The following is a 24643-nucleotide window of genomic DNA, read 5'->3' on the forward strand; positions in this document are numbered from 1 at the left end:
GCAGGCAGTCATGGTTTGAGCCCCCACAACATCAATTTTTATTTTTAGTGAAATAAGCACGAAACAAGTCCCTGACATATATGTACACATATAAAATTATATTTCATGTAAAATGTAATGAAATGGGCCATGTATTTTGAAGAAATGTGAGATAATAAAAAAAAATGTCAGATGTGCCTATAGCTGAGCTACAGTCTAACAAGTTGAGTACATCTGCCTGTAGGTGAGCAGTGTTTTAACAGGTATAAAATGAGTGCCTGTATGTGAGCAGTGGTTTAACAAGTGTAAAATGAGTGCCCGGGGTTGAGCAGCATTTTAACACGCTGAAACTGTGTGCCCACAGCTGAGCTGAGTGTAATATGCATGCTGGCAGCCAAATGATGTGTAAACCAGCTTAACCCGTTTGCACGGAGCTGCGCGCCGCGCCAACAAGCTAACCGACGGGCAACGTTGAGCAAGCTGTATCAAAACTGCCTTTACACAGACACACCTCCTAGCCTGTGTAGACAGTCATAAAAAATAAAAAGCAATGGGCAGGTTAGAACCCAGGATACCATGCACCATAGTCAAGGTACTGAGCCACTAAGCCATGACAGTTGCACTTAGAAATGCAGTAATAGCATATATATAGGAATGAATAGAAAGAGGAGCATGACAAAGCAGGTTTTGTGAAGCTGATACAATTCCAAAATGGCCAATCACAGATAAGTGCGGGAAAAACGGCATATATAAGCCCCATAGGCGGGAATACACAGCATAACTGATTGTAGAACCGACTTGCAGCCAGAATGTCAGGTGTAGGTGAGGGTAGTTGCTTCCGAGCACAGAGGTGGGGCATTGAGGAGTCCAAATATATGGTTTGGCTCCTTGTCCACAATCATGAGGCCCAACTCATGCAGGGCCAGGTCCTGTGGGGAGCATATAGGGCTGAGGTGTGGGACCGGTTGGCTCATGATCTCACCAGTGCCACAGGGATACCAAGGACTGGTGAGCAGGTCTGTCACCACCATGCAGACCTGAAGAGACGGAAGCAGGACCAACTGAACCGTTGGATCCAGGAGGCCCGGCAAATGCCCAACGCCCCACTACTGAGTAAGTTACATGTAATTATTTATGTAAGAAATTAACCTAGCTGATATTATGGAGATGTGTATTCCAATATTACTTTATTTATATTACAGCTGCAGGTGTCTGTTCTGTGAACCGCAGAGCCTATGGTGATAGACTGGCATGGTTGCGCCACCAGGCAGGTCAGTAATTCTCTCCTTGCAACTGTAAATAAATATATAAGTATGACAGTTAGCAAAAGAGTGCAGTGTAGTCATTAATTAATAAAATGTGCAAGTAACAGTGTAGGAGGGTTTGCAAGTATTGCTTGATTACAAAAGTGTGATGCAGCCTGTAATCCAAACACAAAAATTAAACAAGTCTGAAATAAAGATGTCCCACCTGTAATATAATAGTACATAACCTGCAGCAGGCTGAAAAGTACAGCTGCAGAAGCTGAGTAAAACATGTGTGAAATATATCCCTGTTGAAATACAGAAACATGACAGAAGTGAGACTGTTGAAAAGGATTGTTATAACTACAGGTAAAACATGTCAATAAAGCCTAGAATTAAGTACCATCCTGAATTGTAAAAATAAAACAAGTGAGAGAGTGTGAGAAAGAGTTATGAATCCACCAATAAAGTAGTAATAACTCCTGAATAAAGTATACTGCAGTCAGTACAGAATGAAATGAATGTGCCAGGCAGAACCAAACAGTAACATGTGTTGAAAACGGTACCGCAACTGGAATGTGTGTCCCAAAATCTGGATATGTTGCTCTCAGTCTGCAATATGCAGATAGTATGGTTATCTGAAATACCAAACATCCACAGTTGTCTGTAGCTATATAAAGCAAATGTAGCAGGATGATGTAGCTGAACAGAGCCAGATATGAATGTGTATGAATAAAAATGAAAATGTATATTGATGGAGCAGTAATATTCCTATTACCAACTTGAAGTAGTTTTCACATAGGAAACTGTAGTTAGAACAGTAGTGTGTATATATCTGCAGCTATTAGAAATGTACAGCATATGTATTGGTATTTGAAGTTGTTAATTAAATTTTCTTTACCCTACCCTATAACCACATATAATCCATTCCACGTGAAATTGGTATGTGCAATCAGAATTAACACCCCTGGACATTTGTCCTGTTGGTTCATACATATTTGCATGTACGTTGATGCATCTGCCCTGTTCATACATCCAAACCTGATGGCCTGTTGCCATCAATCAACCCTGCATGTTGTTGGACTGTGTATTGCTGTTCAAATTATGCATGTGTTATGCTTGCTGTTCAATGGTTTGAATATATGGGTGTTTGGTTAATGGGAATACTAATGCATGCTGTTACAACTAATTGTGAATGGTATTGTATGTTACTAACCCAAACTGTCATAACATAATGCAAAACATAGGACGACAGGGAAGGTGGGTTCCAGCGGACCCACCTCTCCCTCCTCAGCTGGCGAGTGCACCTGGCAGTAGTGCCCAGGCCGGACCCTCCTCCGGTGGCCCTGTGCCACCTGCGGGTGGAAGCGCTGCAGGGGATGGGGTTCGTCCCCCCTCTGCAAGTGTGGCAGGAGGAGAACATCCACTCACCCTCCATAATGTCCGGACTGTGGTGCGTAGGGAGATCCAGGACGCTGTTCTTGGGCCCCTATGCCAGCTTGAGGCATGGGTGGCACAACTAACGGGCGTGTCTGTTTCCCAGCTTACACAGCCCCCAGCACAATCCCATCCTGGGCAGTGAAGGCACAGTGGCAACTGCCCATTGGTAGGGATATCAGTTCCACTGTTGCCATTTGTGGGCTCATGGGCTCTATATATCCAAACATCCGTCCCCTTCAATTGTGTAACCCCCCCACATGTGTCATACACCGCCCCTGTATGCATCTTGTTTGTCTTGTCTGTTAACCTACCCAACCTACCTCCCCAGCTATACCGACTTCCTGTACCTGACATACCACTCTCACCTGAAAAAAAGGGCACTCTGTACCCACAAAAAAATTACGCCCCATACATAGCTGCCCATTTCGCACACATGTCTGCTGGACATGGAAACTGTCAATTACAATTGGCTGTACAACAAGTATTATTGTTTTCCTTACACCTCTCTCAGGGGTGGAAGGTTTCAAATGTCACACCAAATTACAAACATATGCACAGCTGATGCTGATGAAGAAATGGGCAGCTATGGGCCTTACCTACATCCCTCCTGCAAAACCCGAGCTTGTTTCCCTACTGTCTTACCCTCTTTGTGACCCCTTTTTCACCACTTTCCTGTCTCCCCATTTTCATTTCTTTCAAAGAAATTAGCTGGTGTAAGAGTAAGCACTTTTAAGCAGTTGTAAGCGGGTGTGCACGGAGCCGAATGCCAGTGCGCATGCGTGAGCTCCGTGCAAACCAGCGCTAACCCGGTTACAACTGCTTAAAAGTGCCTTAGTCACTCTGAATGACAAGGCCTGTAGTCTGCTCAAAAGCAAAATAAAATCCCACTGTCAGTCCTGAACCCAGAACCTTGGATACAGTAGTCTGCATGACTTGTCACTAAGCCATGACTGTTATATAAGAACATTGTGCTACAATAAATATATCATGCAATAGTAGGAATGAATGTAAAGGGAATATAGGATGTGTAGTACACAAAGCATGTTATGTATATTTACTGTCAAATGTAGTGGATTTCTATAATAGTAGTGTGTGAACAGAAACAGCCATGCTAGTTGGTAGCTATTAGGTAATAATGTCACTGTAGCACCTTGCAAGCCACACACATACTCACAGCAGGATAATCACTGCCCATACCCCACAACCTCTTACAGCAACACATCTGGATTAAGTAATAAAAAATGTGGAGAAAAGGCCCAAAAACAGGGACACATTCCAAATATTGCTCCAACAAACTTAGACAGTTGAGAGAGTAACATGTTTTTCATTATGTTGGATGGTTGGAAGGGTATGAAGTCTGAAACTGAAATGTTTGTCACTATAGTCTGACTTGAGCCCTGAGTGATTTTCCAGAAAAAGTTGTTTATGAGATATGGACCAAAATATGAGGCAAAAAATGTGGACATCCTGCAAATATCTGTACACTTGAGAGGTCTGACACTGCCATATTTGAATAGTTAAGAGCCTAGACATAGCAACAGTGACTGAGTTACAGGGATGCCCCACAGACACCCTGTGAAATGTACAAATAGTAGGCAGAAAGTTGTTACAACACATGCAATGGTAACTATGAAGTACTGAAAGTATGCGCCACTTGCACGTCGGAAATAGTGTAGTAATACATATGCTCATGCTAACCCACAGTCACAACTGCAGAATACCAGACAATTTAATGGGTGTACCCCACTGATATGTACCATTCCATGAGGCAGATAAAAGATGCACCTGAGAGTCTCTGGGGCCTGCTTAGCAGCATACTCAAATACCCTAATAGATGTCAAGGCCCATACCATGGCCAGACCACACTGCATGCAGCAACACCCTAGCAGATATAGCAAGCATTCCAAGGTGTGAATGTACATGGAAAATAGGAAAGCCACAGCAACACACTACAGTCAAGACACCTAGCAGGCATACAAGTAGTGAATGTAAAGGGCAAATATTGAAGCCATAGCAACAAAGTGCAAGAGCCACTGCTATATACCAGTTACACCACATGTCCCACAGGAAAGCACACACACCACATTAACAGTAGTAGTAGTCTTAGGTGTCAGTGTACATACACACTTAGTACAGAAAACTGGAGAAATGAATGGAGAAATGTTAATCTACAACACAGCCAGAAATAAGAGAGAGATACTAACCTTTACACTCACAGAACAGTGCCCACAGCATACCAGCATAGTTCCTGCCCTTAAAATCCGAAAGGGCTACGCCTATCTCGCCTACCTTTTTATAGCACTGTCCTGAAATCACAGTGAGAACTGCAATCAGTACACAACTGGCTGCATGCAATTAGCAAATGCTGGCTAACAATTGGTGCAGAGGCCATCACATGGACATATGCAGATACCTACAAAAGCATGCTGTACTCCCAGTCCACACATGCAATACTTTCATTGCACCCACTGGAGGTAGGGAGAGAGAGAGAGAGAGAGAGAGAGAGAGAAAAACATACACAAACAAAAACACTCAACAAAACCTACTAGAAAGCTGACATCTGTCAACTGGAGCAGCAGCAGGACACCAAACCAAAAGGCAACGCAAGCAGCTGTGAGAAACACAGGTAATGTAAAGTAATACTTTAAAAGTCTACATACTGTGAACCCTCCATATGTGACATTGGTCTGTATCCATATGTATATGAAGATGTGCATAGGGCAGGGGACATACAGCAACTATCAGTGAAGGCTGTACATACATATGTATGTGAGGGCATCTATGTGCACATATCAATGTAGGTTGAATGTAGGTTGTAGTGCAATGTACAAAGTAGGTTTCACAGTTATGTATGTTTAGCAGTATGTTAGTGTGTGTATACAGTTTTGTAAACAAACATGTTGATATACCTATCTATCATATGGATACGTATGTATGTCAATATATGTATGTATATATATATATATATATATATATATATATATATATATATATATATATATAATATGCATATATGTATACATAGATAGAGAGGGATGTAGGAATACATAGACAGATGTAGATAGATAGAATATGTACATATATATGTAATACACACATACAGATATAGATATATGTAGATACATATACATAGACAGACAGATCTGACTATCTACAGATATGACTGTATATGACAATCTCACACTCCCCCCGTCCCACCCCCTCTGTCACTCTCACACCCTCTCTGTCACACTCCTCCCCCTCTCCATATCTATAGCAATATATGTACATCGATATATATATGTGTATATGTATACAGACATATATATATATATATATATATATATATATATATATATATATATATATATATATATATATATATATAGACATATATATATATATATATATATATATATATATATATATATATATATATATTCAAATACATACATATATATATATATATATATATATATATATATATATATATATATATATATATATACATATATATATATATATATATATATATATATATATATATATATATATATATATATATATATATATATATATATATATATATATATATATATATATATATATATATATGAGAGAGAGAGAGAGAGAGATGTATATATATTCTGAGTGAGGCACATGTGTACAGATGTATTGCAACAGGTGCCTGGTGACAAAGGCATGGAGTGAACACCAGTGTCGAAACTGGAGTACCATACCCCATTTCAAATCACCTACACCAGTACCACCAGATATGTGATTGGCTGTCCACCACTGCATGTGTCAGGGGTGAACAGGGTCATAAATGTGTACAATAGTCCCCCCAATGATAGTCACAGTGGCACACTATTCCTGGAATACCTGCACATGGTAAGTGTCAGCAGACATGGTGTGTCAGCTATGGACATGTAGGTCAGTGTACCCCTCCACACGACACAACGGCTGCCACGGTATGTACCTCACATGACAGCTACAGATATGGAGAAGGACACAGTGACATGTACAACACTGACAATGCACTCAAACACATTACCAATGCACAGTGACTGACAACACCACAGAGTACACGCATACTACCCACATAGAGGTTACCACTCCTGGATTTACATACTTAAGTCACACCCATGACAGATGTCCAACAACCATAGTAACACCTCACACCATCCACAACCTAAATGACTGCTGTGTGTCATCCTTGACACTGCAGTAGAGAGCACATGGCAGAGGTACAGGTTCCTACCCACAGATAAGACATACCCTGCAATAAACCACACAGCGTTAAGAAGCAAGACTCCCCATGAGTACATGTCACACATACCTCTGCTGAATGTTAGTCAGATAGGTAATATGCCATATGAGTCACCCTGTGTAACTGTTTGACAGGAGCAAGTACCATCACATCACATGTGTCACAATGGTCAGGGTAGCAGAACAGTATGCTGCTGTAGTCCCAGGGGCAATAGCATATTGTATTGTATTGTATTGTAATGTATTGTATTGTGTTGTATTGTACTGGTATGTAGAGGTGCCTCCTTTGTGGAGTGGAACCACTGCTGCTGTACGCCAGTGTACAGGTACATATCCTGTAGTCAGGCTAGTGTTACATAGCACTTCTATATGTGTGTTTAGCTCCTCTTGGAGTTCATGTAGCATGCAACCGAGGATACCATCAGGTCCCATTGATGCTGTGTTTTTTGCTTTTCTGAGGGCGGCTCTCATCTGGACATCTGTGATGACAGGGAGGTTACATTCAGCTGGGATAAGTATGTCTTAGTTTGGGGGAGAGGGAGGGGGGAAACTTGCACTGAACCTGTCTGCCACAATGTTGCCAATATCTGTGGGTTCAGTGAATTATTTGTTGTTGTGTACTAACTATGAGCATATTGGACGGTTTCTGACCAGGTTTCTAACATAACTGAAGAAGGCCTTGTGGTTATCTGTAGTGTCCCCGGTGATTTCCCTCTCAAAGTTGCCCATGGATGTTTGTATGAGAGAACATAGCTCTTTACTAGTGCTGATCAGACATGCCTTCCCTTTATGGAATTATGCTCTGTCTTGCAGTAGCTTCCGCCTTCCCTTTATGGAATTATGCTCTGTCTTGCAGTAGCTTCCATCTTTTGTTATACAATCTGTCTATGGCTGGGGTCCACAAGACAGGATGCTTTCCCTTTGTGGAGAGTGTCTTGGTCTTATATGGGATTGCATGATCCATGCATTCTCGGAGATGTCCATAGAAATCATTTGTGAAGGAGTCAGCATTGTGGGTTGTTGCTTCCACTGGCCCAGTGGGCTTAAAGGATACCATCTCAGTTTTACGAAGTGTAAAGTTTGCATTTGAAATGTTATTCACTGTAGTCATTTGTGCTGGTGGTGGAGGTGGGATATGTATATCCAGGGCAATTAGTTTGTGGTCAGATCACAGTAGTTGATGATGTACCCCATACAGTACCTTGATACAAACCCCCAGAGTGAGGAGGTGCTTTGGACCTGAGTCAGAGTTCTGACTGCTGGGGTTTGGTAGTATGTCATATGGAGTGTGCCAGGTACTGTTGCACAGTTGTTGGCTGTGCACTGATACCTGGCCATTTACATGTGTATCCACCAATAGAGAGACAGATGCTATATATGTGAGATATGTTGTATCACAACAGTCAAGTAGCATGTGTAGTATGTGTGCCAAATTCTGCTGACATATTTTGCTGATATCATTTTATTTCCTTTTTCAGGACCATGGCTCACCAGCGCAATCCAGCATACTCTGCAGCTGAGGATGAGGAAATACACCAGAGTCTGGTGCGGGATTATGCAATACTCTTTTCCCGCACCAGCCAGAATCAGCAGGAGAGGGCTGCACTGTGGCAAGATCTGGTCCGTCGGGTAAATGACATAGGCACGCATAATAGGACATATGAGCAGGTACGACATCACTGCAGTGATTTAATCAGAAATGTCCGTCAGCGTGCGTCGGATATCCACAGGCAACAGGTTACCACAGGTGGTGGGGTGGCTACACATCCCCCACTCACCAGACTGGAGGGACTACTCATACGTGTTGTGGCTCCAGCCCACCAACAACAACAACAGCAGCAGATCTGCATTATGATGGAGGCTGGAGCCACACAGCACCAAGACTACGAGCGTGCAGGTAATATGCCATATGTATAGTTGACTGTTGTGTACACTGGTAGTTAATGCATGTGTGAGGTGTGTCCTTGGTTTGTAGCTGCCATCATAGTATTTAATGTGCAAGTGTGATATTCTCAATATCAGCAGCTGACCTGTGAAAGGCAACTGTTGTACTACTGACCTGTATCATACTCAGTAACAATGGCACAGTTGTGCCCACTGACATTAATTTCCTCACTTCTGCAGGTCCCTCCGGTGTAACAGCAATGCAGCCTATCCATGCTGGTGAGTGTGTATTAACAATACCTTTAATAGTCTTGATAGTAATAGTAATATTAGGCTCACTTAGTAGTGCTCTGTGTATGCATGCAGGTGTGTCTGTGTCTGTGTGTTGATATCTCGCATACTGAGTAGTGTGCAAGTGTGCAACTGTGTACATGTGTGCACGTGTGCATGTGTGCATGTGTGCATATGTGCACGTGTGCATGTGTGCATGTGTGCACGTGTGCATGTGTGCATGTGTGCATGTGTGCATGTGTGCATGTGTGCACGTGTGCATGTGTGCATCACTGGTAACATTGTGTAGCCATTGTAAACTGTGTTTCCTGTTTCCCTCCCACAGGTTCTGGTGCTGCTCTGGTGTCATGCAGCAGGGAACCTGAATCAGGTGCCACGGGTACTGATAATGATGACATCTGTGTAATGGCACAGGAAGGTGTGCCAGGGTCTGTCATTGGTCAGCCAATTGACAGTACACAGCTGTCAACCCCATCAATGCGCACAGTCATCCTGCCAATACATCCTTTGTCACCAATGTCCCTAGGTGATGGACAGGATACAGTGGGCATTGACCAGGGTAATGTGGTATCTGTGGTACATGCTTCCCCACACAGCAGCCATGGGCATGGCCCTGAGATGGTACCACACAGACAGATGTCCAGGGGTTCTCGTGGGAGCATCCATGGGCATACTGCCCCTGTCAGACGTGCCCACAGAGGTCTTACAACCTCAGCTATGTTTCGGGCTGTCATGCAGGAACAGTCACATATGGAACGGTACACCAAACAGGGTCTGAGGGAGCTGACAGCATGTCGCACAGCCATGACTGACAGTATGCGTGACATTGCGGCTGCCATCCGTAATTTCACTGATGTCATAGACAGACGTTGTGGGGACATATTAGATCAGTTCCACAACTACATGTCCATGAGCCAGGGCAATGGTGGATGGTTGAGGCATCGACGTGGGCGTATGCCAGCAACAGCAGCAGCTGGCAGTTGTCGTGGATGACAACAGGGCTGCGGCTGCCCCCATAGTGCCAGCAGCAGCCCCAGCAATGCTGGGTCTGTGCTGTCATCAGACCGCCCCAGGAGACCACATGCACGTGGCTCTGGACAGGCCCAACAGGGATCTGTGTCCAGTCAATGAACACCCACTTCTGATGACAGTACCCAGTCTGGATTGGTACCAGATACGGTCTGTAGCACCCCTGCAAGGCACAGGTACCGTGTCCGTGGCCAGAGACACTGATCTGTATGACCTGGCAGGTACAGTCTGTGGCTGTCCACAAACACCGGTATATGGCAGCAATGAGGTGGAACTGTGTGCATCCATACACACATGCGAATTGACAACACCTAGGGCTACTGCATACACGCACACACTGCATCAACATTGCCCCACCTTGTACTGCTGTCCCTCACCAACACACATACACATACATGTCAACTGGTGTATCAGTGGCAGACTCAGGCATACCAAGTTCACACCCTGTGCATATGATGAAACTGTGCCACCTCCTGCAATCTGTAACATCAGTGCAGGTACAGGTTAACATGTTGCTGATGCACAGGGTGATTACATAGACGTGTAGTAATAGTATCATGTTGTTAACAGTACTGTGTACTGATATAATTGTGGGTATATCCCAGAATGCCTGATGCAGTAAGGGTAGGATTGTCTTGTACTGTTTTCTACACCCATGGTAAGTACCATAGTGTATAATCTGCACATGTTTGCATACTGGTGGTAAGGATGTCAACAGAAGGCCACATACATAGGTAGCACAGGGAATAAGGTAATGAAAGTATTGATACGCAATGATGGACATGTAAACTGCAAGTGGCATGTTGCCCACACTGGACTCTGAAATGTGGATGTTTGAGGATGTTGATATGTGTGCAGTACTACACGACTGGTACAGGCCACACAGGAGCACCCTAACACTGCAAGCTCACATCTCATACCATGCTAGACAGCCCCAACACACAAAACTAACTTTCACAGGAGGGAGATTCCCCATAAATGTCAGGGATACTGTGGTGGCAGGACAGGTAGCATACATCCTACTAAGTATGGAACCACTGAGTGAAGGCTCAGTGTCTCTTTGACATGTGTATTACTGCAGGTATGAGCACCTGGGTTTCCATCCAGTTATTGTGCATCCTGATGGTACATGGTCTGTACACTTGTGTGTGCTGAGACTGGACCCTGGCCATCTGACCTGTGTATTTCCATGTACATATGTTTAGTGCCTGCATATTTGCACTGTTACCTACTGGAAGTGGTACAGCTTGTTTGTTGTACAATGGACTACATGCAGCCCTGCTTACTGTAGCTTTGTTTGCATGCATGTTTGCTTGCACTTACCCTGGAACACTGATCCCACCTGCAATGCAGATTTACAGAGCTTCTGTGGACTCCTAGTGACATCTGCATAGCTTACTATATGTATGTCCATGTCTCACTTGACAGAACATCACTGTTTGTCCTGTTCACATGTACGTTGACTGTGACACATTGCATATGATTTACCTGGCATTTGACCAAGTGAGCAGTCATATATGCCAGTGCTAACTAATCACAGGCACTACACCCTCACATACTCACCTTCTGTACCTTGTTCCCCATTGGCCCTATGTGCTGTTAATCACCATGGCAATCACAACACTGTGGTAGCATGTGCAAAGGTCACTTGTCAGTCACCTCTATGGTACAGTTGTGGAATATGTGAGTCATGTGGCAATATCACAGCTGCCACATGTACACAGTCAACCTTCTCCCCTACACATGGATGTACAACACATGTATGAGATGCAACCACATAGCCAAACTGGGGACTAAGCACTCTGAACCCAGTACTGGCATAACCTGTCAGGTGGCATGAAATACTACAGTGACTACAATACCAGTCTGATGTAGACCTACACTGACAGCAATCAAAACACATGAACACACTGGGGCATTCGTGGAGCCTCAGAATAGCATCCTGCCTGAGCAGCAGACACCTCTGCAGCTGGCACACAGGTATACATTAAGCCGGAACACAGCACGTGCAACACATAGCACACAAATCCTGTGTGCCAAACAGTCACAGCCTGTATGGCTAGACAACACACCTGCTACAGTTGTGTTAGGTACCTTTATTGTCTGGTACAGTGAGGTCCCGCTCACCAGGCTGGACAAGGTGAAGGTCACAGTGACATGCCCGTGGGGCACTATGGTCCACCACATAACACAAGCATACAGGTCAGTCAGAGGCAGGGACACATATGACTCAGTTATCATCCGTGCCACTATGGCTGACCTGTGATGTACCTCCCTGGACTACATGATAGGGAACATAGAAGGGCTCTCTGAGCATGTGGCACAGGCTGGTATGACCCTGACCTTGGTTGGCATCATACCCTCACCAAGAATGCTGATGTATTACTGAATGCTGATGAATTACTGTAGCTACAACACCCTAGCTGAAAGGTTCCTAGCATGTAGTCACTGCATTGCTATGGAACAACTTGTTACCACTCCCACAACAGGTGAAAACATGCAGCACCTGTTCATCGACAACATGTAAACTATATGCCCCAGACCAGATGTGTATCCCTCACTGCTAAGATGATACCATATACAACTCACACTGTATATACACATATCACATGCAGCACCTGCACAGAAAACCACAGTCATAATGTTATCCAGTGCAAATACCATGTATTCACATGTGGCAGGCGTCAGACATGGGAACTATTGAAGGTCACAGGTATATATGTCTATTTGGCACACACATACATCATCTGTGTGCATTGCCATTACTGGTTTAATCGATGTCATGCATTATTGTGAACAACAACCCACACACATGGGCATTCTGTGTGACAAAAACACATGTGGCATGTGTGGAATTCAAAGCCATAACTTACTGTGCTATGACAGTAGTGAGAGACGCAGTAGCAGAGCGTGCTATTTGCATTACTGGGAGATTTGCCCTCTTCTGCTGTACTTGTAGGGTGCTGACATCATCTCTGTGTAGAGATTGGAATATGCAGCAGCTGGTGTGTTGTACTGGTTGCCAAAAGGGTCAGTTCTTTCACACATGTAATTGCACACACCCTACTTCCACCCCCCCCACTTGCCATTTGTAGGATTCAAACTGCTACCTAACTATGTTATGACACTCAAGACAGATGCATTAGTGGAGCACGCTATCCGGATTACTGGGAGGTTTCCTTTCTCCTGCTGTACTTATAGGGTGCTGACATCATCAGTGTTTAGAAAGGGGAATGTGCATCCTGTAGTGTGTTTTCCTACTCGCCAAAAGGGACATTTCTCTCACACAGAATTGCACACACACCAACCCCGCTCACCCCCCCCACACACACACACACACACACACACACACACACACTGAGCATTTGCAGGATTCAAACCCCTACCTAACTATATTATGACACTTGAGAGAGACGCATTAGCAGAGCGCACTATCCGAATTACTGGGCATCTGCTCTGCACCTGCAGTACTTATAGGGTGCTGACATCATTATTTACACAGAGGTATGTACATCTATTACTACCTGTCAGGTGGGGGATAGCATATATATTCATTTGCAGCCACCTACTTCAGGGTCAGATATGCACATCAGCACTGGCAGGTTATGTTTTATACCATGCTTCATGACCACAGGACCTGTAACACACAACACAACCAGTTCAGACCACCCCTCCCACATCCGGGACACACACTTTGCTTCCCTGGGAACAGTGCCAAGATATGAAGGTGTTCACATGCACCATTCCAGTTGTTAACGTCAGGTACAGGTATATTGTGTGTGGGAACTACTCAGGCCTCTACAACATTATCCTACAGCCACTACAATTTGTGAGTCCATGTGCTATGGCAGGACCACTCACCACAGCCACAAGGGGGAATACATATTGCACCTGGCCATCTGCAACATGGGTACTCACTGTTCCACACCAGAGGTAGGCCACCATTGCTGATATCTGACCATACCCACCTTTCCCTGGACATCCATATCCCATCCCCACCACCAGGCAAGGTTGTCACTGCAAACAAAGTGTATTTATCAAAAGCAGACTTTGCACTTGTGAATACTGGGGTGGAAGACTTCAAAGGACCCAGGCTGGGGGAGTATACAGGCCACTCTGCATAATCCTTGACAATTGCATTCTATGAGCATGTGGAAGGTTTGCATTGATCATGCTATCCCAAATATTCCCATGACTCCTCCACAACAGGACACCCTGTCAGGTGTACACCAGTCATATATGAGCTGTCCAACAGACGGAGTGAGCTAATACATTGCAGAGCAGTAGCCCAGAGAGAGAGGACATCTCTGAACAGTACTGGCACGACACTTCAATCCCTCATAATCATCACGACAAAGTGTTGACAGTGAAATTGTCCAGACACTGCAGATAAGGCTCCCCTCAGTCTGTTATTGATGCCCACTTACTGTTAGAGGTCCTCACCAACCCTCTTCCAGCACACACCAACAACATGGATGTGGCATAGCAAATTCAACCCCTGGGATCTCCACTGTGTCCCTGCTTGATGGAGGCACAGCACACTAGCCTCAAACGGTGCCTTATGTGACCTACTTTACAGTGGCACAGTAGCCTACTGTACTGGGGATGCAGATGCCAAGCACACTCTGGCTAAGCTTTCATTCCCTAGGGCAAACAGCCTAGTATTGACCTCTACACCCATATGTTTAATTGTGTCAGATGCACAATATTTGTTGCTGATAGACTGTTTGCAGGTCTTTATTGCCATAGCATTCCCTGTTTCTATGAACAATTTGTGTATCTGTGGAAGATGTTTGAATATGAGAGGGATCCACTATATCACTTATGTCTCTGTAGTCATTTAACTGTGTGCACTGGGCAGATTGCTGTAATGTGGTTGGTTCCTGGAATAACACGTACAAATACTAGATATGTGTGGCCAACTGCTAAACTGAGATATGGCCTAAGTGTGTGAGCATGCCCAGTTCAGCCTTTCCATGGCATGTTGTCTGACATATGTCTCATTTATCAAAGTGTGCGAGCATGCCCAGTGTGAGCTTTCCATATGTTGAACTCTGCAGTCCACCACATTTGTGGATGAGTGTGAACTTTAACAATATCTCACGTTTATGGTTGTGTGTTGGGTGTCATGTTGTGTACTTACTGGCCAACTGCTTTGTGTCTGAACACAACAGGGATTATACTGTGCCTGCAGGGTTTGCATGGGATACTTTACATACAGTTGTCAACATCCTTTCATACTGACCTAACACTGTAGTACCATATAGTGTACTGGTTCAGTACTTTCACTGTGGTGGACAGTATCTTGGGCTTTAGTCCTATCACTGCTTTAAATTTTCATAGTGAGCATAACAGACTGTTTAGGAGCCAGTTGTGCACATATGACCATGTTGCATTATGTTCAGATATGGACTACTTAAACCAGGCTTGTCCAACATTGGTAGTGTATTCCACAACATAGGTGGACATTGGCAAACACTAGCGATGTGCCCTAGGCCATTTCTAATACTAGTCAGAGAGTGTGTTTGTCCTTCGACACACATTGTAACTGGAGTTTGCCATGACATATGTCATGGTTAGTATACTGTGCCTCCATCTACCCATGATATAACAGTGATACCCAGGGTAAACCTACCATCTCCCATCCACTCATCAAGATTCCTCTTGAGGAGAGTCGATGAGTGACTCTCTGGCTAACCTGTACTGGGAGTTTACTCAAGAGTGGGGGTGGCTTCTGTGTTATGGATCATTCAGTACAGCTTGTCCTATGTATGTCAGTGCTGGGGTTCAGGTCTCTCATGTGCATAGCTCACTGCCATTCAGATTGTACAAGGTGCAGCATGTTCATTGATTCCAGCTTGGACATGGCTTTATACATCAGACACAGCTTGCCTCTGTGCGGGCAGTATGGCAGTGTGTGGAGCTGCAGTTTGTTTAATCAGACAACACATGGCATCTGTTCAAGCTCTTTGATACTCCTGGTGAGGTACTTTTGGGGTCTTACCAGTTGATGGTGGTGTCTGCTGAGGTACATCCCACAGGGGCCATTGTAGTCAATTGTGACGCCGATGAAGGATGACTGCAGAGCCACAATGACCTCCCCTGATCTAGATCTGACTACCTTCATGATTAGGTGGGTATATGGTATGTCTCTGTAACCACTACTGCCACATGCTTGTCCAATGCACGATATCTATCAACTTGTGTCCCCAGGTCTCTTATTACATCTTAAGTACTTAATGGGTTAACACCTATTTGGTAATTGGTGGGCACTTACTGTATATCCACAGGGGTTGACTATACACTTTTCTGCAATTAGCTTGCTGACATGGCTATGGCACCAGGTGTCTGTTTCTATGTGGGCCTTTTGTGGGATGCTTGTGTCAGCTGGAGGGTCAGATATGGTGGCCAGTTTGTAGTCCTCTGCAAACTTGTTCAGACACAGTCCTTCCATGTTGGCCTGTACCTATGGGACATATATACCAAACAAGGGAGGTCCCAGGACCGAGCCTTGTGGGATGCCAGTTATATCTGGTTTGTAGTCTGACATGGCTGCAGTATTTCTGACCATGTCAGTTCTGTCTTTGGTCTGGTTTGCAACCCCTCTACTGACATAGGGGTTTATATTTAAGCTGGTGTGCTTATCTATAATGAACACGTGGGGTATTGTATGGAAGCCTTTTGCAAGGTCCAGCTAGGCTGTGTGGACCACATTCCCCTCATCAATGACCTTAATGACTGTTTCAAATGAGTCAAACATGTTTAAGGGGCAGGATCTGCACTTAAGAAAGCCACACTGGGTAGGGTCCAGTGTCAGTAGGTCCCCAATATCTTTATGTCTGAGGTACATGCTGATCCTTTCCATAGCTTTGCAGACCAAGCTTGTCAGGATTCTGGGGTGGTAGTTTGCAGTATCCATTCAGGCAACACCTTTGTGGAGAAGGACCACTGTTGTTGTACACTGCTCTTTGGGTACATATCCTGTGGTAAGGCTGACATTGAGCAGTAGTGTTATTTGGCATTCCATTCTTCTTGGAGTCCATGTTGGACTCAGCCCAGGACACCATCTCATACCATTGATGCTGTGTGTTTTGCTTTGTAGATGCTAGCTGTTACCTCAGCATCTGCAATGTCTGGGGGCCAGCACTCTGCTGGGATAGATATTTTGCATTTTTTTTTTGGGGGGGGGGGTTTGCACTGCACCTGTCAGGTTGGATGTTGGCAATATGTGTGTGTGTTTGGTATGTTGTTTGTAATATTTGAGTGATTCAGAGCATATCTTTGAATTCCCAACAAGGTTCCTACCATCAGTTAAGAAAGCCTTGTGATTATCCTTAGTGTCCAGTACAATTTGTATCTTCATAGGTTCATAGGTTCATACTAGGCTATCCGCCCTAGGGCATTTATAAGCCTAGCCAGAGTGTGTGTGGCTTTTGCCACCCCTTGCTATGTGAATATTATGGCCATTTATGATTTACTTTACTGTGCCTCTGTCTGGACGTGACACAGTGAAGACCCCCAGTGTACATCTACGATCATCCATCCACTTGGCAAGATTCCTGCTGAAGAGAGTCAGTGAGGGGCTCTGCCTAACATGGAGTGGGATTCTGTTCCAGGGTGTAGGGAGCCTCTGGGTTATGTATCTGTCCCTCTAGCACATCCTATTTCATTATGTGTTGAAGTTGACATCTCTCACTCTCACAGCTCCGATAGATTTGGGTTTTCTGGGGTGGAGCATGTCCATTACTCCTGTGTTGGACATGGCCTTGTACAACAGGCATACAACGCCTCTGCATAGGCAGTATGTGACTGCATACAGCTGGGGTGTCTACAGCCAGGCAGCATATGACATATATTTGAGACCCTTTATCCTCTTGGTAAGGTACCTTTGAGGTCTTTCTAACTGCTGCAGGTGTCGGGTAAGGTACATCCCAAATGAGACATTGTACTAGATTATGGGTCTGATAAGAGAACAGTATAGGGGCACAATGACCTCTGTTGACGTAGATGTGAATCCTTTCATGATATTGTGTCCAATATAGACAGTCTTCCTAGCCACGTTGGCAATGTGAGTGTCACATGACAGGTTACTGTCCACTTGTGTCCCTAGGTCCCTGATTACTCCTTCCATACATAATGGGTTACCACCTATGTGGTAATTTGTGAGTACCTTGTTTGGTATTTGTTGAGACATTCATACTGTCCAGTGTCTTCAGGACGGCTGAGTGGGGTTCCTGTGTGTGAGAGTGTGGTCTGTAGCATGCTACAGACTGTACAGCAGTTTTGCCTACGGTTAGTTGCACATGGGTGATCTCCGATGCTTCGTGCATTGTCAGTTACCTGGACGTGTGGGTGTCTGTGCTGAATATGGATACTCCCCCTCCTTTTATGTTTTGGTCCAGGTTTTGGGGCCATAATGCATGATATGAGGTATAACCTGGTAGTGCAGGTGTGCTGTCAGGAGCCTTGCTGCAGGTTTCTGTCACTGCATGGACATCGATGTTCTCCATACTGGGGAGGGCCTCGGGAGCATGCATGTTGAGGTTTACACGTCTGGCATTGGGCAGCATTACCCTTATGTTTCTTTCCACTTATGTTTTCTAGGGAGGTGGGTTAGTCTTTTCAGCCTTGTCTATGAAAGGCTCTATGGAGGTGGCAAGAGCCTTATCAATATCCAGACACCCAGGGGTAACAGGTGCAAGCCATCCCTGGCACAGCTGCGTGGCTTGTCAAGCATGACATCCCAAGCAGACAGACATTAGATCCCCTTGGAATGACACCAGTAATTGTGCCACTTGTTAAAGCTGATCATTCTGTGTTTGTACTGTGGTATCATTCTTGGTGAGGGTAGGATGCTGCACACGGTCGGTGTCATACCGGCCTGTACTACATAATCGGAGAGCTCATCTATGTCTCTTTTCATGTAGTCCGGGGAGGTACATCTCAGGTCATTCACGCCAGCATGTACAATGACTGCATCATATTTCTACTTGCTTTGGGGTGACCTGCGTACTTGTGTTATGTGGCGTATTGTGGCAGCCTACAGGCAGCTTACTGTACCCTTTCCCTTGTTCAGTCTGGTGAGCGGGACAGCAGTGTGTCTGACTATGGAGTCACCTATTACAACTGTATCAGGCATGTTGTTTCTCCTTCTGGCCTGTGACTGTTTGGAACACCAGCTTTGTGTACTATGTGTTGCATGTGCTATGTTTGGAGGTAGTGGTTGCTTGGGTGTCTGCTTTGGAGGCCTCTGTTGATGTGGTGTGTTTGTAATTAGAGCCTCCGGGAATGTTTTTCTGTGTTTATGTCTTTGGGTTGCAGTTGTGATAGGTCTATGTGAGACTGGGTTTGTGGTGTGTGTGGTTACCTTCTCCTCCTGACTAGTTTTGACAGTGCTGAGTTGAGAGAGCTCAGCCTCCGGTTTGGATAAATGGTTGCATCTCTCACATATATTTGTATTTCTTGGGGAGAGGTGAGGGTTGTCTGTGTACATGAGGCAGGTGTAACATTGCCTCAAGATTCACAGTTTCAACTTGTTGTAGCTGGCCTTAGTGGATTGTATGAGTGGACATATCTTATTGCCATACTACTGATCAGAGATTACTTCCCTTTTTATGTTTGCTCTATCATGTAGTAGCTTCCTCATTCTCTTGCATGGTTTGGTAATGGCTGGAGTCCACCATGCCAGATGCCTGCGTGTATGGCATTGTGTCTTGTTTTTATTTGGGATTGCATAATCCATGCATTCCTGGCAGTGTTCATGGAATGCCTGTATAACAGGTTCTGAGGTGTGGCCCATATTTTGCACCTGCACAGGGCCTTTAATGGATTCCACATCAGATTGGAGGAGTGCAACTTTTGCTTTACACATGTTTTTCACTGTGGTTTTCTGGCCAGGGACTGTGGTCAGGATGTGTATATCCGGTGTGATTACTCTATGGTCTGGTCTTACCATTGAGGGATACACTTCTCATCTTGCCATCCAGTACCCATGTTGCTGATTATCACATCAAGTATGCTTACCCCTCTTGTGGGAGTGGTACGTTGTTCCTGGGCATTTTGGTTTATGGATTCTAGGAACTTTTGTCCTACAGTGTTGGAGCTAGAATAATGCTCCCAGTCTTTGTTTGGGTATATTCAGTCACCCAATATAATGTGGTTTGGAGGGCTTGATATATTCATGTATTCCAACATAGGCCAAGTGCAGTTCCTGGTGTTAGGATGGTAGTCTGTAGCAGGCTATAAACTGGGAGGCAGTTTTAGCCACTGTTACTTGACCATGGCTAGTCCATGCTGCTTCTTGTTGTGGTACCAACATGGGGGTGTGGTTATCCTTGACAATTATTGCTAGTCACTCTCCTTTTGTAGCTTGTTCCATGTTTTGAGGCTGTACAGCACAGTATGAGGTGTAACCTGGTAGTGTTAGGGTGCTGTTGTGAGCCTTGACCCAGTTTTCTGTTACAAGACAGATATCAACATTCTCCATACTGGGAGAGTTTAGACTGCATGCATCTTGCTGTTTAGACTTCTGGCATTGGGTAGCATTACATCTAGGTTCTTATCCCTTGTGATACCTATGGAGGTGGGTTTGTGTTTTGAGCCTTACCTATACAAGGCACGCTGTGGGTAACAACAGCCTTTGCCAGTATCCATAAGGCCAGGACTGATGGGTGCACGCCACCCCTAGCAGGTGGAGCATCATGTCATGCTCAGCATGTCATCCCAGGCTGGCACACATTGGATCCTCTTTGACTAACAGCAATACTTCAGCCAATTATTGCAATTGATAATCTCATCGTCATATTGTGGCATCATGCTTAGTGAGGGTAGGATGTTAGTCAGGGTCATCAAGTTTGCATATACTACATGGTGTTACATTGCTTAACACATGGCATTCATGCCTCAGGTGGTGCTGCAGGGCTGCCTCTGTCGGATGCACATACTACACTCCCTGTACATGTTTGAGAGCAGGTTATGTCATTTTAGGCATCCCTGTTATTATATGAGTGAGTCAGAGAGGCGTATCATTCACAGGGTTCCTACTGAGCCAGTGTATGTGCTATGCGTTGCCTCTTTGCCAAGGCCAGGGCATACTGGGCATGCCTCCTTCTGCCTACTGGGGCAGCCTCAGGTTGTTCCTCCTCCGAGTCACGCTCTGCCTGTGATGGCCTTGGCAATGGTGGGGGGCTGTTTGGCCCGGCCCTATGCTGTCCTGCTGCAGCTGTTTTTGCAAGATCATATTATGTAGCATAGCACATACCATGACAATTTGGGTACATGTAGTTGGTGAGTACTGCAAGGCTCCACCAGATGTGTCCAGACACCGGAACTGTGACTTGAGCAGCCCAAACACACGCTCTATTACATTGCATGTTTGTGCGTGTGCCTCATTATGACGTTCCTGTTCAGGTGTGTGTGTGTTTCTGATGGGTGTCATCAGCCATGGCTCCAATGCATAACCTGCATCCCCCACTAGGTATCCATGTGGGATGTCCCCATTGGCAAATGTCTGGTACAGCTGCGTCAAATGCCAGATATGGGAATCATGGTAGCTCCCAGGGCAGCCAGCACACACATTCATTATTATGCCCTGGGCATCACACATGACCTGGCAGTTGATGGAGGGGAAGCCCTTGCGGTTTATTTAAGCCCTACCCCGCTCACTGGCTGGTGCTTTGATGTGTATGTGCGTGCAGTCTATTGCACCCACTACCTCAAGGTATTCCGCTATTTGCTGGAAGAGACGCATATTGCTGGCCAATACCTCACGGGTATTGGGGAAATATACATGATCACCGACATATGCTGACATGGCATCCAGGAACTGGTGCAGTACCCTGGTGGCTGATGCCTGTGATATCCCCATCATATCACCAGTTGGTCTCTGGAAGGTACCTGTTGCTAGTATTCTTAGGCCAACACATACCTTGGTTTCCACTGGGATGGGTTCCCCTCTGTTGGTTCTGTGTGTGAGGCGTAGCCTGCACAGCTCGACAATTTGCTGCAGGAGGTCTCTGTCCACTCTATAGCACTCCACTATCTCCAGCTCATGTAACCCGTGGTAGGTGACCCTGGGCCTGTACACTCTTCTCCGTCTCCTCACTGTGGGTTGTCTGGCACCATTTGCATTGTCACCACCCTCAGCAAGCCGCCTATGTCTCTTTATGACAGCTATGGCAGCCGCTAGCATTTCTGCTCTGAGTTCAGCTTTTTCAGTTTTCACTTCTAATAGCTTACTCCTGTCTTGCTGTGTCTCTTGAGAGAATCATACTGCACTGCTGTTTGCAGACTTTTAAGTGCTGGGCTGGGCTAGTATTCTGCCTGTGTAATTGCCTGCTTCTAATTGTTTTCACCTGCTAGCTCCAGCAGTATTCCCTGCTAACTTCCTACTATTTCTGTTGCTTCCTTTTTCCTTTCTGTTTCCTCAGGGGGGAGCAATGTGCATACCAGTGGAAACACACTCACAGTGGCTTACACGTGTGCACACATGCTTGCACGGTTTAGAATCTTCTTATTCGGGTTAAAACGTGCACACACCAGCGCAAACAATCTTACAAGTCTGCCAACAGGCTCCCACATGCTCAGTCTGCCTTACACGTGTGCACACTGCCCTACTCGTGCCTCATGGCGCGCACACGTGCGCATGCACACCCAGCAAGAAACTTTGGTGTAAGCAACAGTGTACACCTTCCATTTCTTGACTTTCCCATGCTTATCTTGTGGCACTCCTCTTTCCATGATATGTGTCTGACATCTGTCATGTAACACTGACCTCCAATGAACTGCATTTCTTTCTGCCATTCCCCCTGTGATGTCACCTATCTCCTACTCTGTTCCTCCCCCTTATGTAACTCTTACACTACTCAAAATGTGCTTATTTGCTATGTGACAGTGGGATTCAGTATCCTAACACTCATTTACATCAGATTGCCTACTAATGCTTAGTTACATGTCTTAGACTCAGCTTCCCCCCTTAGCAACCACTAAACGGTGGCCATGTTGTTTTTGGTCTGCTGATCCCTGCATTGTAAATCCATGTATTGCATAAAACCCACATTTATGGGTTTATAACCTTCATTTTTATGTTTTATATAGCGCAGCCCATTTGCGTGGGGCCTCGCTGCGTTTAAACATCGGCGATCGCCAAAAAAAAAATTAATTTCTCATATTTGCATCAGGGTACCTTGCCAATGGCCACATATTTGGCCATTGGCATGCTGCCTGACACATATGCACCCTTTATTTGGAGCTGACATGGCTCCATTGTGTTATTTGCAGAAACGTACTCAGTTGTCAACTGAGTACATTTCTGCAGCTAAAACGGCTCTTACATGGACTGATTTGGGCTTCGTGGATTGCTAATCTACCTCATTTGCATGCCTTTCGGCTGCAAGTGAGGTGATTAGCATATCCACGCCCAGTCCGTGTAAGAGACGTTTTAGCTGGTCTCTTACACAGAATTTCGGGCGGTTCCTGGATCGCGAGGGCTGCATGGAGTCTTACACTACTCTTAGACTCCGTGCAAGCCTTCGTGAATCCTGCCCAATGTCATTGTATAATAGCAATAACCCACACCTGGGTGTGGGTAATGCTGGATTTACCCACGGTTGTCTTTGTTTGGCCACTCGGGCTTCGCCCTCATGACCAAACCATACCACCCATGGGTAAATCCAGCATTACCCACAACCAGGAGTGGGTTATTGCTATAATATACTAACTCTCTAGAAAGGGCACATAGTCAGACTTATTCAAAGGGGTATATAAAACATATAAATATAAATGTTACAAAAGCTATCAATGACAAAAAGGCAGCTGATGAAAATTAAATTCTTAAGAAATCACACAGGAATGGCCAGGATGTGCTTTAGTCAATACATTTGAAATGTGCATTAAACTGTCATTTGTTTGACAAATTGGTTTTCAAAGTACTTGCTTACTAGACAAAGCACAGTAGAAAGCAACTTAATAGATATACTTCTGCCATAGATAATGTCCAAAAAATTATCTCTTTTAGAAAAGAGAACCATTAAATACTTACAAAAATACAAAGAGCAAAGGTTTATTTTAACATTGCTTTAAAATAACAAAAGTTATTTTACCAGTGTAGGAAAAAGCTTCTTTTGTCAGAAGGCTGTGGGTTCACTTCCCACCTATGGCACTTGGATGCATGTTACTAGCACTGTAGTGCAGTATGACATGGTGCTGTCTTTTTGATGAGCTGGTACCAAAGTTAAATCCTAGTACAATGATTCCATCTGTTTCTACTGTATTCCCAAATCGTTGTTTTCATTTATTTTTTTTTTTTTAATTTGGTCTCAGACCTAGTTATCCTAGTTCCTTTTTTATTGTGAACCAAAAGTAAAAATCAGCAGGGTGAAAAATGACTCATAAATAAATATTTAAAAACACTCCAGAGACGTCCAGCTCAGAACACAAAATTTAATAAAAAATAAACTCTACAGCACTTTCAAAGTGAAGCAATTTCATCCTAAAATAAGGACTTTATCAGAACATATTTTTCTAAAAAC

The sequence above is a fragment of the Protopterus annectens genome, chromosome 2.part0 (assembly GCF_019279795.1).
Source record: "Protopterus annectens isolate FY-2018-M chromosome 2.part0, PAN1.0, whole genome shotgun sequence".
Taxonomy (NCBI): Eukaryota; Metazoa; Chordata; order Ceratodontiformes; family Protopteridae; genus Protopterus; species Protopterus annectens.